The sequence below is a fragment of the Pagrus pagrus genome (assembly GCF_965226575.1).
Source record: "Pagrus pagrus genome assembly, chromosome: 17".
In the NCBI taxonomy this organism is placed as follows: Eukaryota; Metazoa; Chordata; class Actinopteri; order Spariformes; family Sparidae; genus Pagrus; species Pagrus pagrus.
Genome location: NC_140201.1, coordinates 1,692,343 through 1,709,208, shown reverse-complemented (window position 1 = coordinate 1,709,208; position 16,866 = coordinate 1,692,343). Strand labels below are relative to the sequence as shown.

Sequence of the window (16,866 nt, the reverse complement as noted above, 5' to 3'; positions counted from 1 at the left end):
TTGTTGTAGGCGGTGATAGTCTGAAACAGATGCTTCAGCATTTTCTCTGTGGTTTTGAAATGTGCTGCACTCTGGTCCTAGTTTGTATGATTTTATGGTGTCTTGTACGGCCGAATCTGAAACACCGCCTCGCTTCCACGTAGCTCTGTGTGCGTACGTTTGAAGTTGTCAGATATGGATTCAATTCCAAGGCACACAGGAGTGAGTCCCCACATACACTGTTCACACGTTTCAGACATATATGTGTGTGTGTGTGTGTGTGTTTATGTAGTTTGTGTAGTGTGTTGTTGTGTTCTCAGTCCGCTGTGATATACGACGGTCCAGACTGAGAATCTATTAGAGACGAGGGGATCCAGCTCGCTCCCTGTTCTCCGTGCGACTCCAACACTAAGTGACTGCAGCATTACCTCAGGAGGGATCAGGTTTTCATTAGTGTGTGTAGCTCATGTACAAACGGGCCCAACCGGACCCGTCCGTCTGTCTGGCTGCACGCCGGCTCTCTCCTCCGCTGAACGCAGCACAGAGAAAGACACGCAAAGGGAAAATCAGCTCACAGAAACACCTATAACTCATGATTTCTACCTGCCAAGCCTCTCTTACCTAATGGTGTGTTACACTGTTGATTGACACGGTGAGAGCACAACTTTTAAAAGGTCACAAGACGATGTTCATAAATCAACCAGAACCACGTTTCTGAGCTGCTGAAAACACAAGTCCTGCACTCAGCAGGTGTTTCAGCTGCAGAGAGATTACTGTCGTCTGATATAAATTATGTCACAACTACAACTTGGGCGGCAAAACGTGACATTCAGCGGTTTTAGAAGTGGACGTCTGCCGGCCTGCAGTGTGAGCTCGTAGTGGGAACACGTGGATCATTTTCTCTGGGGTAGAAAGTGAGTCGCTCAAGAGAAGAAATTACTTTGTGATTTTGGGAACATTTTATAGACCGACTGGAAAACTGCAGTGGGACAGAGAGAAGACGGAAACACAATAAAGGACGGGAAGACAATGATGTAAACATTCAGTCAGTCCGATACCTGCAGGCTCACTGCAGAAGACACTTTTCCTGCAGGGTTATTCAGGATTGGCAGGATGGACATCGTGGTGAAATGTTGGATTTTAATTAAGTCTGGTCTCAGTTTCGTTGCGGTGGTTTGAGCGCCAACTCACATTTTCTGCCCTGAAAAACACATCAATAACATATAAAGTCTGTCACGTGTGCAGTTTGTCATATTTTCTATGGAAGTAATGTGTGTGCCGTCGTCCGGCTGGTGATGGTGACGAGCTTCAGCGCTCCTGGAAAGAATTTGTCAGCGTGACGGGTCAGTGTGACGGGTCAGTGTGACGGGTCAGCGTCGTCCCACTGTAAAACTGTCAGTGTGACTCGGAGAGGAATCCTGTGTCAGCTTTACAGGACACGACCTGTCACTGAAACTAACACACACACACACACACACACACACACACACACACACACACACACACACTCTCCGGTGCTCGACTTTAACGCAGGCCAACATACACTTGGTGTGAGATGGGCACATGTTGGCCACACAGAGAGTCTGACTCACAGTTTCCACTGAAACACAGCGAGCTTCAGCAGCGAGTGGACGGTCGAGGTGAGCGAGATCCTCACCTTCATCCTGCTGCAGATGTGTGCACACAACACACACACACACACACACACACACACACACACACACACACACACACACAGTACAGATGGACATAAAACCCATGCAGTGCTGTGCAGTGAGGGAAGTCTCTCCACCAATCAGCTGCCTGCCAGACCGGCAGATGTGGAGACAGAGAGGTCTTTCACATTCATGGCAGCGTTCGATGGATAAATCAGACTAGACCTGATGTTAGTGAAGAATATAGTGTTCTTTTATTTTAATTTACCAATATACACAATTAAAACATTAGGATACAATCAGGGCATTCTGTCTCTATGGGTCGTGTTACCATTTCTTAATTTGTGTTTAATACAGCTCATCAATACGCTCTGTCCCACATGAAGAACAATCATACAGACCTGCGTTGAATAAGACTTTATATTTCTAAATGAGCCGTATGACGTATAATCTGCAATAAAAACGCAGATGGAAAATGTTCCATGTTGTGTAAAGTCTGTTAACTCAAAGCTGACGGGCACAAAAATCTTACTGTATTTACAAAAACCTGCAAAAACTCTCAGAAGAACAAAAATCTATGAGAGCTTCAATCCAAAAAGATGTTCCTGCCACAAACAGCAGGCGACTTATTTCCTGATGTTTTGTGAAGTTCATCCATGTTTTATTTTTAAACAGGCGATCAGATCGCCGGTGAACGTGGGAACAATCTGTCTGACCGTCTCTCTCCTGTCGGGCCCGTTGTGTTTCTTTGTTTTGGATGTTACCGTGTGCGTTAGCCACCGAGCGGCCCTGAAACTCTGGTTTGTCGATCTCAGAGGCCGACTGTGACTGGAAGAACATCAAGAAACAACACGGCTATCACCCCTCAGAGAGCGGCCGAGGCACAGCGAGGGATGTGGGGGCAGATTTTACAAGACAGACAAAAATGTCTGCCTACCTTTTTCTTTTCTTCGTCCTCTCCGTCGTTTGTTCTGGAGGTCCTCACCCTGACTCGTAAAAGGCTGAAGGACAGAAACCTGGAGCAGGAAGACAATGAGCTCTGAAACAGAAAGACCAGAGGAGACGGGAGGTGAAGTACAGTATGGTTTTCGTAGAAACTATTATTTTTCTGCTTTTGCAGAGAACATTTCACGTTAGTTATGTCTTCTCACATCTGGATCTACAGAAAAGCCTCTTGGTGCCGTTTCCTAAACCAACAGGAAGTCTGAGGTTTTTAGATTTAACATTTTGTCTTTACGTTGCACGGCGTGCTCTTTGTGGCGCAGCTAATTTCGAGGTTTCACAATTTCAATTTTAACATCCCTTATTTTTTAACTAGATTCCAGCTTCTACTCGTTCAAACGTGAGTTTAATTTATTGTCCTTGTACATAATCAGCACAGTTAAACAGGGACAGGCTGAGCAGGGAGGTATTTTAAAGGCTTGATGAGTTCTTCAGAATCTCTCCCAGTCTGACCGAGCCGTCTGTCAGGGAAGTATTTTATTAACGCTGTGAGAGGTTAAATGTTTCTCAGTGAAATGACGTTAGTCGTGGAGCTGGACAGACGCCGCTGGCGGGGGCAGCCTTTGTTTTGGCTGAGTAACGCTCTGGGAAAAGACTTCCTGTGGGCTGACGCGGGGATTCTTGTAAAGTTGCTCATATGTCACCGAAGAAGAGCGTCGCTGGCAGCCAGCGGCGTGAAGAGGCTTCAGCCCCCGTGTGGGATTTTTGCACGCTTTGCAAGTAGATACCACTTTTATCTAAAACAGATCTTTGCAATACTCCGACAGGAGCAGCATCCACTGACCATCACTTACATTAAATTAACAAATATTAAATTATAAACACTTCCAAACTTTCTGTTTCAGTGTTTTGTGATATTAAGATTCCCTCGGACACGTTTCATGCGAAAAAACTTAATTTCTGTAGTCAGTGAAATCACAAACGCAGAGAAATGACACATCATAACTCAGCAGTTGAAGCGGATCAGAGGCCCCGAGAAGAAGCTGCTCGCTGTTCCCATGAAGCTGAAAGAAGCCATTGTGCGAGAGGAGAGGAGGAAGAGGAGGAAGAGGAGGAAGAGGATTTTCCTCTGTGAAATTCAAACTATTCGATTACAAATGAAGCGAGAGAATCTGAATTATGCAGAATGTCCTGACGAGTGGGACGCGAGGAGCGGGAGCTGTTACACAGATATCAGAGCTGGAAGAAAAAAAGGAAAAATAAGCGATGAAATCATCGTGAACACCGACAGAAACAGAAAGTTAACTGAGGGCAGAGTGAAGTTTTTGTGATATTTCTGACTTTGCTGTGCTGTAGATCCTGAGTCAGTCACTATGCTCGATCTGCTCTGTGATCCGCTTCGGTTAAAAATAGACTTGGTGTGCACGTAGCCGCTACCGAGACGTGCCATATGTACGTATGTATATATATTAATGACATTTATTTATGAGTTTTATGTCCGATCTACAATACGCAGACTGTCATAAAGTTTCCTCAACATGTAACACTGATTTAGGGAAAATCGATATTCGCTTCGTGTTTCCTGTCATCGTCCTGCGTCATCAGGAGGGAGGTATGGAGGACTGACTTTCAGAAACAAAGATGTCAAAATAAAACTAAATAAGAGTTTCTGAAGTGTGTGTGACACTTGTGTTGGGGGAAAAAACAGACTTCCTGTCTCACTTCATCATGTCCACAGTTGGAGAGCGTTCGTGCTCCTCTTGATCAACGTCACCGAACATGTCAAGGAATTTGTCAAAGTTGGCGAGAAGAGAAATAAAAAGTATCTGCCACGCTCATCTTTCCATCAGGACGACGTCAGGTGTCCAGATGTGATGTTGGCCGGTCGCCGTCTCTGGTTCTCTGCGCAGGATAAAACCGTCAACCATCAACCGTCTTCGGTGTGTCGGGTCAGGCTGATTGGTTTTGCGCTCAAACCGAACCAGACCACAGAGATGGCAGAACAAAAACCAGTCATCTGAATCATGTTTTATTTTATTTTATTATCATTTTAATGGTCCACATGTAAGATAAGAGAAGAACTTTACTAATCCCGAAGGAAACTGTTGTGCCAGAGATCGTTACAAATGACGAATTATGAAATCCTGTCGTCATGTTTGAGGTTTTCGATGTAGAAATGTTCTGGTTCTGACTTCTGTCCACTATCAACAACAGAATAAACATGTCAAATGTAGAAAAAAGAAATAGTCTCATCTGCCTTCATGGCACAACGTCCAGCACCGAGTCTGAGCCACCGAGACGAATGTGGACTCACTAAATGGTTCCAGCCTGAGATCCAAACGTGAAACACAGCCCGTCATCCGAGACGACGCTCGTTAAAGACACAACAGTGCTCCTGTTTGCACGAGCCAGCGGGAGCAGCTCCGGATCAACAGCTTCTGAAGTCACATCTGCAATGTCAGTTTATTTTATCATCGGGGGATTCGGTAACTAAATATTTGAAGGTAAGTGCTGCAGAGAGGAGAGAGAAACAGTGATGTCATGCAGGTCCGACAGGCGCCTCTCCAAAGACTTCATTATCATCAGCACCGCCGCCGCTGCTGCTGCTGCTGCTGCTGCTGCTGCTGCTGCTGCTGCTGGACGAGAGATGAAGCCTCCTGCACACTGCGTCCTCGCCGGCGGGGACGGATCGTTCCTCTCCGTGTGATATTCTGCTGATCTCTGCAGGGAAACTCTCTTTTCATCGTGTCCTCGGACACTTTGACATCAGACGTCAGGGACGCGTCGACTGATTTTCAGTAGTATTGTGTTTAACAGTTTTGATTCTTCTGATGGATTTATAACCGTTAGCAACGTTAGCTAGCCACACGCTTACGTAAGGTCACGCTGGCTCTTATCATTAAAAATACTATATCATTAAAAAATACTATACAAAAACAAACAATATACAAAGCAAACTGTGAAAAATGAAGTGTTTTAACGTAGTTAGGGATAAAAACAAGTTCATTATAGATGTAAACTGCAGAGTTGGCTTCAGAAGCGACTGGTGGAAAAGTGTTTCTCCTGCAGCACAACTCACTGAGATGCGGCCGTGTCAGGGTGTCAGCTCGCTGTTGTTGAACATGTTTATGATTTTAACTTTAATTACACTCGTAAATGTTAATTTTCTAACACCTTCTCTCGTCACACTGACGGCACCGAGCGACCAGAACAAACTCAATAAAACCAGAGACGCACTGAGTTTCTCCTCCTCTGTCCTCTCGCTGCCCTCCAACACATTTAGATCCACGAGGTTCGACTTCATGAACAATAACATCACACCTTTAATCCCATTCTTACATGAGCTGCTTCACACTTCTCAGGGTCGTTATTGCTGACACAAGATACTCGATATAAATCCTTCACTTTAAGCGTAAATAGAGAAGCCAACCTTTTTATTTCTCACAGGAAAACTGAGGTTACAGTCTCTCCCTCTCCTCACTGAGCTGCTTTTATATCCGCTGTAAGAAAGCTGATTTACATTGTAAATATTTTTCCATCCATTTACACACTTTTCCAGCCAGGAGCAAAGAGTTTCCTGCTTGAATAAGTTAATTAAAGCACAGTGCGAGCGCTTGTTTGAGTCGAGACGGGAAAACTGGAACGAGAGCAGCTTCAACTCGATTCGTCCTGCGTGTCGGGTTTAAAACCGTCACTTTATATTTAACAAAGGAAATCAGTTAATGTCACTGAGATGTGAACAGAAACAACTCTTTATATTCACTGAAGACATTAAACTACAGAACTGACTGTAACTGTTTAAATAGGAGTGAATTTTAAGTTGTGTGTTCAAAGTGGAAAAAGGAAGGAAACAGCCTGATGACTAATATTTACTCCGCTGGACACAGTGACGGACGGACGGACGGACGGACGGCTAACACACCTCACAACCTCAAACAACCCGTGTGAAGGAAACTGAGAGAAAACTAAACAAACTTCTCAGTCGAGTGTGAAAGTGACACTTTTATTAACATAGCGGCCCGAAAGTGTTGTTTTCCTGCAGCTTTTCATTTCATTTTCATTTAATTAAGAGTTTTTATGAACCTCATTGAAAATGCATCCAGCCAGAGTGTTGATAAATCCAATGTGCAGCAATCTATCGACAATATTTACCTTTATTATAAGAATGTGTCACTTTGGAAACAGGCGTGTGATCATAGTTCAACGTTCACGTCTGTTTACCTTCTGTCAGCTGCTACAAACACAACAACAGCACAGGAAACAGCAGGATGGCAACTCATGGATAAAACTACGTGTTTCAACTCCTAATGTGGTGACAACAGCTTTAAATAAACTTCAGCATGTTCAGTCATGTGATAAGCAACATGTGCAACAAGACTACCACTTTGTGCCACTCAGTCACAATTTATGACCAAGAGGAGCAAATCAAGAACAAAAACACTCCCACGAGCTCTGTAGTATCAGTGTGTGTCCGTTTGGGCCTGATGTTCATCCGGGAGCTGAGCTGTGTGACGGTCTGTAGGTGTGAATCCTCCCCTGCTGAGCCTGAAACTGTGTCTGTGTATTCAGTGTTTCGTCTTGTGTTCGACCCGGTGGGTCCGAGTCAAAGACTGCAGCTGCACCTCCATCGAAAATCTGCTTCCTGTTTCCAAAACACGTCGAACCGTCGACCGACTGGCTCTCCGTCCCGTCTGGAGAATTTCAAAACGTGGATTTATGACGTGATAAATTCTTCTACTTCTTCCAGTCAAACGGTGTGTGATGGTGTGAAAACACAGCTGAGGAGGGAAACTCTCCCCACAGGTCACCAGCGAATCCTTCAATCCAAACCAGTTATTGTTTCTGATGAATAAATTAAATTATTCATCGATAATCAAAGTTATTGTTACAAGAAAAATCACACGTGACATTTTTTCTCCGGCTCTGGACCGCGGCGGTCTGCAGGTTCCTGTGTTACATTAGCGATGCATATTTCCCTCACAGCTGTTAAAACCATCAGTGCAAACCTGAACATCTGGCTGAGACGGGAAACACATTTATTGGGGACACATGACTGCATCGCACACCCCCAAGAAACCCCACCACCCCCCCGGAAACACAGCTGTCGGTTAATGGTTCCCAGGTGAAAGGTTCCCCCTCTCTCTCTCTGTTTACCTGTGTTTCTCTATCGAAGCCTTATTTTAAAGATTTTGTCACTGACATCGCGAAACAATGACTTCATTATAGAGCAACGGTTGCAGATCCAGACCGCTGGAGGAATAAACACCCGGAGACGTTCACCGACGGGAGGAGAGCTCAGAGTTACTCTTCAACTTCTGGGATTAAAAAGTGGATTTATCTTCACTCCTGTTGATCAGCCTGACTGCAGCAGTGATCCGGAGGTGGTTCTGTTCTGTGATGTCGACTGCTGACTGGAGCTGGAGGGGAAATGGACTTTACTTCATGAGCGTAACGTTGCAGAGAGGAGACAGAGAACCAGAACCAGAACCAGAGTCTCTGCTGAGGCTGACTTCACTCAGAGGTTCACCTGAATTAAAAAACACAGACACTCTCAGTGTTGCAGCCGCTCACTAGTTTTTTTTAGACATTTTAAAGCAAAAATGTATAATTAAAATAAAAGTATATCTTTAAATTGTTAAAAAAAAACAGAGACGGCCTTCAACTCCCACAATCCAACATTCCTCAGGCACATTTCAAGGTCGCCTAACAACCAGACTGTGAGCGTCTGTGTGAGACTGACGCACTCGGATTCTCACCTGAAACTACAAAACGTCTCTTTGTCCTCAAAACAACCTGAAATCTGTCGTTGTTTGTTTTTGTCTGATGCTGAAACATTTAAACAGTTCACGTCTCAAAAGTCTCCAGGTGGGATCCGTCACATTATTCAAAATATCTACAACTCTTTCAAACCTGCTGTTGCAGTAAAAGTGTGTGAACCTTTAAAAACCCTACTCTGCTCTGACTTCCTGCCACCGGCCGGACTGTACCACCAGATGTCAGACGGCGTCCTTCATGATGGAACAATCCTCTTCATCTCCCGGCTCCAGTTTCAACTGCTTTCATCATTCAGTCTAATCACCGTCACTGCTCGTCTCATGCACCATTACCAGCTTCGAGAGGACATTTCCAAACGGCAAGCGCACGCCGCTGCCTGTTACTGTCGATCGCATCAAACTCTGCACCGCAGCCACCTCGCTGGTATCCTCGTCCTTTTATTTTCCACTGCAGCTCCGACCACTTCAACGTTCCCCCGAGAAACAGTTTTACTTCATCACAGAGCTGCTCCATCGTACGCGATTTATATCGAAAAACCAAACCACGTCTGAGTTTTATTCGTTATATGTGGAAATTATAATGGGATGACCCAAGTGTTTCATATAAAATGTACAGTAGACCTACTAGAAAAAAATGAGAGATCTGATGGTTTGAAGGATTAAAGTCTGAATCTGTTAATATCTGCTTAATGTCAAGAAGGTAGCGTTTGTCCCAGTCACACCTGCACAGGTACGAACACTTCCGGCTGCTTCAATCTGCAAGAAAACATTGAGTTGTGTTCTTACGTTATCCTAAATGTTTCCAACAATTACTCAAGGTGACGGTGTGTTTCATTTTGTCACCTGTCGCTGTAACGTCCAGGAGAGAGCCAGAGAGTGAGGGAGGAAGTCGGAGATGGTGAAGCTCTGAGTGGAGTCAGCACTCAGCAGAGACTCTGGTTCTGGTTCTGGTTCTCTCTCTCCTCTCTGTAACGTTACGTTCATGAAGTAAAGTCCATTTCCCGTCCAGCTCCAGTCAGCAGTCAACATGACAGAACAGAACCACCTCCGGATCACTGCTGCAGTCAGGCTGATCAACAGGAGTGAAGATAAATCCACTTTTTAATCCCACAAGTTAAACAGTAACTCTGAGCTCTGCTCCCGTCGGTGAACAGGTCCGGGTGTTTGGATCTGCAGCGACTCTGAACTCGACAAACAGCCTTTATTTTGATAAAGAGACCTCTACCAGCAGAAATGGCATATTTCATGTTTAATACTCGAGTTTTGTTTTTTCAGGAAGAGGTTTGGTTTCACACTCGAATGTCAAAAGACGAGTTTGTTAGTTGCAAATAAAATTAACTAAAATAATCAGGACCTGAGGTGATTTCTTCTCTTTTGCCGTTTTCTTCCTGAATCTATTTGGGGTGAAACACCTGAGCTCCATGCACTACAGACTGAGAAGCTGCTTAGAAATACACTGCTTAGTGTAGTTTGTAGATGTGACACAGGTTGAATCTCCTGCAGATGAACTGTGATGATTTCGTTCCACAGGGATCCGACTTAATTTCCCTTGTCAAAGCCCCGGGAACAGATTAGCACCCGTTTACACGCTCGCTCTGCCAGACAGACATTCACTGCCGTCTTTTCCACTGACTTCCCTCTTTTAAAATCCAGTTTTTTATTGGTGTGACAATAATATTCCCCCTCGGCCAAAAACACAGAATGGACTCTTTGTCTCCCTCAGACGGCAGCAGATAAGACACCTGCCTGTCGGTTTCCACACCGTCCGTCAGTCGGATCTCTTCACCGCTGCCAGGAGAAGATTGGGTTTCATGTTTGTTTCCAGAGTGAACGTCAGGTTGTCAGCAGGTTCGACCATCAAACCGTCTCTCACTCAGTTTCATCACGTAACTCACATCACTGCTGGTTAAGTTCTGCAGGGTAACATAAGGCACTGAATGACGTGATGGAGGAAGTACTCGGATACTTTACCTCCTATAACACACTCCTGCAGTACTTTTATACTGTCTGTCTGATCTAATTAGAAGATTGTGACTCAGTTATTAATGTAAAAGCAGGATTTTAATCTGCTGATTATTTTCTCCATCGATCAAAAGCTCAGACCTCCTCACAGTCTGTCCTCCAGGAGAAGTTCAGATACTTGTGTAGAAACAGACTCTGGTAAAAGTAGAAGTGCTGATTCAGCTTCTTTACTCCAGTAAAAGTAATCGAGTACAGGCTCTGACATGTACTCAGAGTATCCGAGTAAAAAGTCTCCCTCTGAAGGACATTTGTGGTCAAAGCTAACTGAAGCTCACGTCATATTAATATAATTCAAAGACTATTAAAGTTAAAGGTAGAGTCAGCAGGATTTGTCCCAGCTGTTCCTGAACGCACCACAAAGATAGCTGATTGTTGAGTCTCATTCCCAGGACGTCAAATAGCCACATGTTGGGTTGGTAAAGCGTCCCGAGCAGCAACAAAGAGAGAAAATAAGAAACTCTCTGCAGATACGAGACACTAACACGCCTTTTCTAAAAGTAGTAATGAAAGCTGTTAGATAATTGTAGTGAAGTAAAAAGTACAATATTCATTTTGTTTGTGAAAAACAAAAAGGGTAAAAAACTGGTTAGCGCTCTCCACTCACTGCTGGACTCATGGACAGTTTAAACACAAATGAACAGACGTCACTTCTCTTATTCCACACATACTTCTGCCTTTTTAAAGTCGGTGTGTTTCTGGTGAATGTTTGAATATTTCTACATTTCATATAAAAGAGAGCAGAAAGATGAACTTGAACACATCACCTGTTGAATCGTGTTATTTATGAACAGTAGACATGAATGAAGAGCAGGATTTTAAAGAGGAGACGTACCTCTATACATCAGGAGTCCAGTCCTCGTGTTTCCATCTCTCAGTGAAGACGTTTTCCTCCCTCCACACTTGAACTGTAAAAAGCCGTAAAGAGAGAGAAGTAGTTATACGAGCGACATATGGAGGCGACTGGTCTCAGTGTTGCTGCTGGCAGACTGAGAGGCCTCTGCCTGTCATCGCCGCAGACTCACGGTTTACTTTGGCCGCTCGATGGCAGCGTACGTACATTATTTGACTTTTACCACACGAGTGATGCGGCCCGAACCATGACGTCAGCCGGCCCGTCCAGTCAACACTTCGGTACAGTGAGACACCAGTCTACGGTACAGATTACCATAAAATACGCTGGTAATATTCATCCCTCAAACTCCCAAATATTATCGTGCAACATGAAGTTTAGATAAATGAATAAAATCTTTGTCCAACTTCTATTTAATAGATAATCAGAGAATGTTGAAGGGATTTAAACAGGTTTCAGTCAGTTATTGTGTTGGGTACATTTGTGTTCACATTTTGACAGATCGTCCAAACTTGGCGACCCATTAAAAGTGTGCTGAATTAGCCATTAGTGGATCTTAATTGCAGTGTATCCATGGATATACAGGTAAATATCACTGGAGCACTTTGACACTGAAGAAAACCTAAAAATGTGATTATTCTAAGGCAAGTTCTGCAGTTATAAGGACAATGCATTCTGAGCATCTTTTCACAATTATTTTAACAAATCGTTTATTTAATTCTGTGAGCAAAAAGATATATTTCATATTTCCACAGTTTCAATATTAAATCAGGCTTTTAAACACACGTAGTAAATAAAGAGGCCTACCAAGCCAAACACCAGACAAAGGCCTGCTCCTCTGCTGCTCCCTCAGGTGTGTCTCAGCCTCAGGTGAGCTTCCCGCCCCTTTTTAAAGGCTCCGCCCCCTGCCTGACTTCCTGTTACCTTCCCTTGCATGTACATGTGATCAAACATCAGAGAATTACACACTGATTCTCCTGATACAGTTCACCAGACGGACGGTTGTGGCTTTAGAGACGCAGTAGATGATGTGTGCTCCTGTTGTTTACTGTGTTTGTCCTTCTGTTTATTCCCTCATCGTTTCATTGCTCCCCGACCTTCGTTTTCGTTCCGGTCTGCACATAACGACTCGCTGGAAACGTTGAGAAAGTGACCTGGAAACTCAGGACGCTGAATTGTCCGTGATGAGTTTTTCATCTGAGACCTGGGAGACGGACGAAGACGTCAAACACAAACACGGCCTCGGAGTGTCTATAAAAGAGTTTTATTCAGGAAAAGACAAACTGCTCTCACTGGTTTATAACCGGCTCCATCATTTTCCATCTTGAACCGTTTGCTATAATGTGAGTGTCTCTGCAGCAGACGAGCGATCACACTGTGTCGAGTCGGGATGATGGTTATGGTGAAATAATGAGTTGAGCAGTTTTGTGTATAATGTCTTCTGTGGTGTGGAGGTCAGTCAAGTCCGAGCAAATAACCCTGAAGACGACAAGTGTAGCATCCAGTTACTGAAGATTATTTTATCAATATTAGAGACCAAAGGCAAAGATATCTCAACCTCCTCTGCTTTAAGTTTCACCATTATTTTTGTCTCCTGTAAGTCACATTCTTCCCCATCAAAACCCGGCAACTACATTACCCACAATGCAATTCTACCACCGACAGTTGGGTGGGAGATTGAGACATGACAGACTTCAGCATCTCTCCCTGTCTTCTGCTGTCTATAGGTTATGCAGAGCGGACAGGACCTGCCCTCTCGATTAACCCGCCGCTCAGCCTGTCTGCTTTTCCTAACGAGCCCAGAGACACTGCAGCTGTGAGCGCCGAAGAGGTCGGTGTGTTTACCAGGGAAACTACAGCTCATAAACTCTGCTGCTGGCTGTTTGTTTTAAAACCGACTCAACCCATTAACAGCAGACAACCACTGAACACACAGTTTTAGTACAGGGTATAGCAGGCTAGCTAGCTAACTCTTGTCTCCAGTTTGGTGTTATAAGATGTCTTTAAGTTGAACTTCACCACTTTTCTCGCCTTTTTCTATCCAAATACTGGATGTAATTAGCACGAGCACCAGGACCATAAAGCCACTGAGGCCTTCATCACACAAAAAGCAAAATCAGAGAGATACTTTATTGATGCTGAGGGAAATTTAGACATCCAGTAGCTTATACGACATACAAAACACAAATGCAAAACTAAAATAAGAGTATAAAAAAGAAAATGGAGGCAAAACACACGGCAATGAAGTGCTTGTCTAGCAGCCAGAACCACTAACTGTCATTATAATAGAGTATTTGCAAACTGAGGTCGCTTAACTCAACTGTACGAGGGTACAACAGTGCAACTATTGAAGAAAACAAATAGAAAAGAATAAACTAATAATGTTGATGATGCAGATTAAACACAAATCCAGATAAATATGAACAGAAACAAAAGCACTTAACAAACAAGTGTTTGCACATGAAAAGATGAATGAGCACAGAAACCTCGTCAAGCACTTCAGATTAAATTGCTGTGTAAATGTTCCCGTTTACATTCAGTGTCCTGAAAACTGAAATCTGGAAAAAGGTGACGATAAACAGTTGTTTGTTTGTTTGTTTGTGTCCATCTCCCATGATCCTCGGCTGGCTCGCTGTCAGAGTCTGGGTGTTTATTTGCTTGTTTTTTGCAGCTCTCGTCACTGCAGCACGTTTATAACGGAAACATACACATAATGTCAACACGTGTATTTATATCCACATATACAGGACGTGCCAGACAGTTTGTTATGAGGTCATCGGGAGAAAACTGCTCGAAGAAGTTATTTTTTTAAAGACGTTTCCTTAATGGCTGTTCATAAAGAGCTAATGCTCCTCATTAAAACAATAAACAGCAATTAAAGCAGTTACAGTGGAGTTTGTCGACTTGGCAGCTTCCTTCAGTTGTAACATGCGAGCTGTGAGTTTCTCTGCTGTTTTAACGTAACGTTCAGGGTCCCGTGGTACCTTCAGGTGCTGTTGGAGTCGACATGTTCAGCGTTAACCTTCTGCGTTTCTCTCTCTGATCTCAGGTTTGAGGCTGCAGCCGTTTTCTGGCCCTGAAACACAAACTCTGACTCTGACTCTGAAACTGAGACACGCCGGTGTAAATCTCCACTCGTGCTGCTCCTCAGGGAAGTCGCCTGCGGACTTACAAGCTCCGAGGAGGTCGAGAGGAACGTTAAAGCTGCCACCGTACGTTAGAAATATCACCCAGATCCCTCCGAAGCTTTTTATTAAATGATATAAGATGCAGGCTACAGACCTGCTGTTCTGTGGATGTATATTCACACACAAACACCAAACGTCAGGACGTATTTCACCGTTTGTACTCAGTTCAGTGGAGCTCAGTGAGGTCACAGCAGAGTGGGCGGGACGAAGCGGTGACAGTTTTTATTTTATTTGTTTTCTATCTATCAGAGTCTGAGAGGCCACACATTTGATTTAGATGGAAAAGTTTCAGCTTCGATCGCCGTGAAGTTTTACACAGAAATTGAAAACAAAACATTTATTTGTATTTAGTTTATTAGCTTCAGCTTCCTCTCGCTGTCAGAACTTCTGCTCCGGATCTTTACTTACGGATCATTTTTGCTCGTGAACACTGATTTATCTGTGTTTGTCTTCACTCCTGTTTTATTTTCTCCTCACAGCGACTCTGAAGGAACACACACATCCTCCGAGTCAGCAGTCGGATAAATCAACAACTGAAGAGACGAGCTGGCCGTCAGTTTTATCTTTTAACGAGGAGCGTCTGAGAAACAGAGAGAGGGCGAGAGACTGCCAGAGTGAGCGCTCTCTCACCGGCATCTGTCAGCAGCTGCAGAGTTAAAAACTGCTGAGGAGGAAACAACAAGAGGGCAGTGAACACACCATGACCTCATCCAACACACACACACACACACACACACACACACGCACAGTTAGGATATGATATCATGCTGAGGATTAGTAATCAACTCGTTGATGAGTTTCCCTGGCAGACAGTTCACTGTGTGTGTGTGCGTGTGTGTGTGTGTGTGTGTGTGTGTGTTGTCTCTGGACTAATTCACTGTCATTGTCTGTCTTACAACCAGCAGCGGAGAGTAATCAAGTACATTTACTCAACTACTACACTTTTGAAGTACTTGTACTCGACTTGAGTACCCTGCTCTCTGCTGCTTCATACTTCTGCTCTGCTTTGTTCGACCGTTATTTGGAAACTTGAGTCAGCAGTTATTCTGCAGATTAACATCATTAAAGGAGCAGTCTGTAGAGTTTTGACTCGTCCAACAGCCTGAGACGTCCAACTACATCAGGAGACGTCCGACTACATCTGGAGACCGCCTCATGTTAAAAGCACAGAGCTGCTCTCATCACGTGAATCTTCTTCAAGCTCCAAACTTTCCATGATGACGATGATGATGATGCAGCGTCCTGTCGCCCTCCAGCTGCTGAGTGAAACACCAGCCACTGTCTCAGCCTCAGATTAATATCTAATATCAGATATCGATCAGAAACAAATCAATGATCAGTTTTCAAAAATCAACTTTCCTTACAAAAAGCACCTTTTAGGATGAAATCTGATCAATAAGACTTATTGATTGATTCACAAGCTAACACTCTACATAAAGTTAGATTTAAATACATATTAAATAAATCTAATTAAGACGCAGCTGCAACAATAAACTCATGTTTCAATAATTATAATCCAGTCATGTAATTCTGAGTATTTACTTTTAGTACTTTTAGCACATTTTGATGTACCAAAGTATTTATATTCTACTTTTACTGAAGTATCCGAGTACTTCTTCCACTGCTGAGATTAATGACGGGCAGAAAATATGATCTGTGAACACTTTGTAATAACCATCATTAATACACGGCAACTTTACAGTAAATTAAACTTTATTTATTATTTTACCGTCAACAAACAGTGAAATCCTTCATGAACCATTTTAATAAGCGAGTGTTGTTGTCGATGTTTAACATCTTCTGTAATTCATCTATAATTGGTTTATAAAGCGTTTGTTTGTTAACAGTGAAATAACTGAAGTTTAATGAACTATAAATATATCATTTATTAAAGAAGGTTATTATAAAGTGTTGCAGGGAAGAAAAGAAGTGATGAAGATTAAATTACTCAGATTTAATTTAAAAATACAGAAATAAAACTTGACTTCAATCAGTGTCGACTCATTTTCACACTTTGCAGCTGCTGCGTAACAAAACATGTAGAAATATCATCACGCTGCTGCAGGAGAGTCTCATCCAGAGCCGTTTGTCCTCAGGTGGAGCTGAGGTGGAGCTGAGGTGGAGCTGAGGTGCAGCTGAGGTGGAGCTGAGGTGGAGCTGAGGTGCAGCTGAGGTGGAGCTGAGGTGGAGCTGAGGTGGAGCTGAGGTGGAGCTCAGGTGGAGCTGAGGTGGAGCTGAGGACACCTGTGGAGGTGCGCTGCCCTCCGCCCTCACGTCTCTTCAGGCTCGGTCATTAACCTGCAGCAGCTCCTGACCGCGCCTCGTTTTACGACTCTGAACTCTTTTCTGCTGCGGCTCACTGAGCTCCAGGCCGCGAGACTTTAAACGTTTACAGCTCCACAATCAGACGGATCAGCTGAGAGCCGAAGGCCTCAGGTGGTCTGCAGCTGCGTCAG

General features: G+C 43.8%; 1 protein-coding gene across 2 annotated transcripts in view; it reads right to left on the bottom strand.

The window, feature by feature from the left end:
- tnxbb (tenascin XBb) overlaps window positions 1-12,074 on the bottom strand; it is a 62,715-nt gene extending 50,641 nt beyond the window's left edge. For both annotated transcript variants that reach the window (XM_084379524.1, XM_084379525.1), the window contains exons 1-3: window positions 12,030-12,074; window positions 11,205-11,277; window positions 2,572-2,673 (exon numbers count right to left, since the gene is read on the bottom strand). The gene's annotated coding sequence lies outside the window, so the exon portion shown is untranslated. The remainder of the gene's footprint in view (window positions 1-2,571; window positions 2,674-11,204; window positions 11,278-12,029) is intronic.
- Window positions 12,075-16,866: the final 4,792 nt, after the last annotated feature.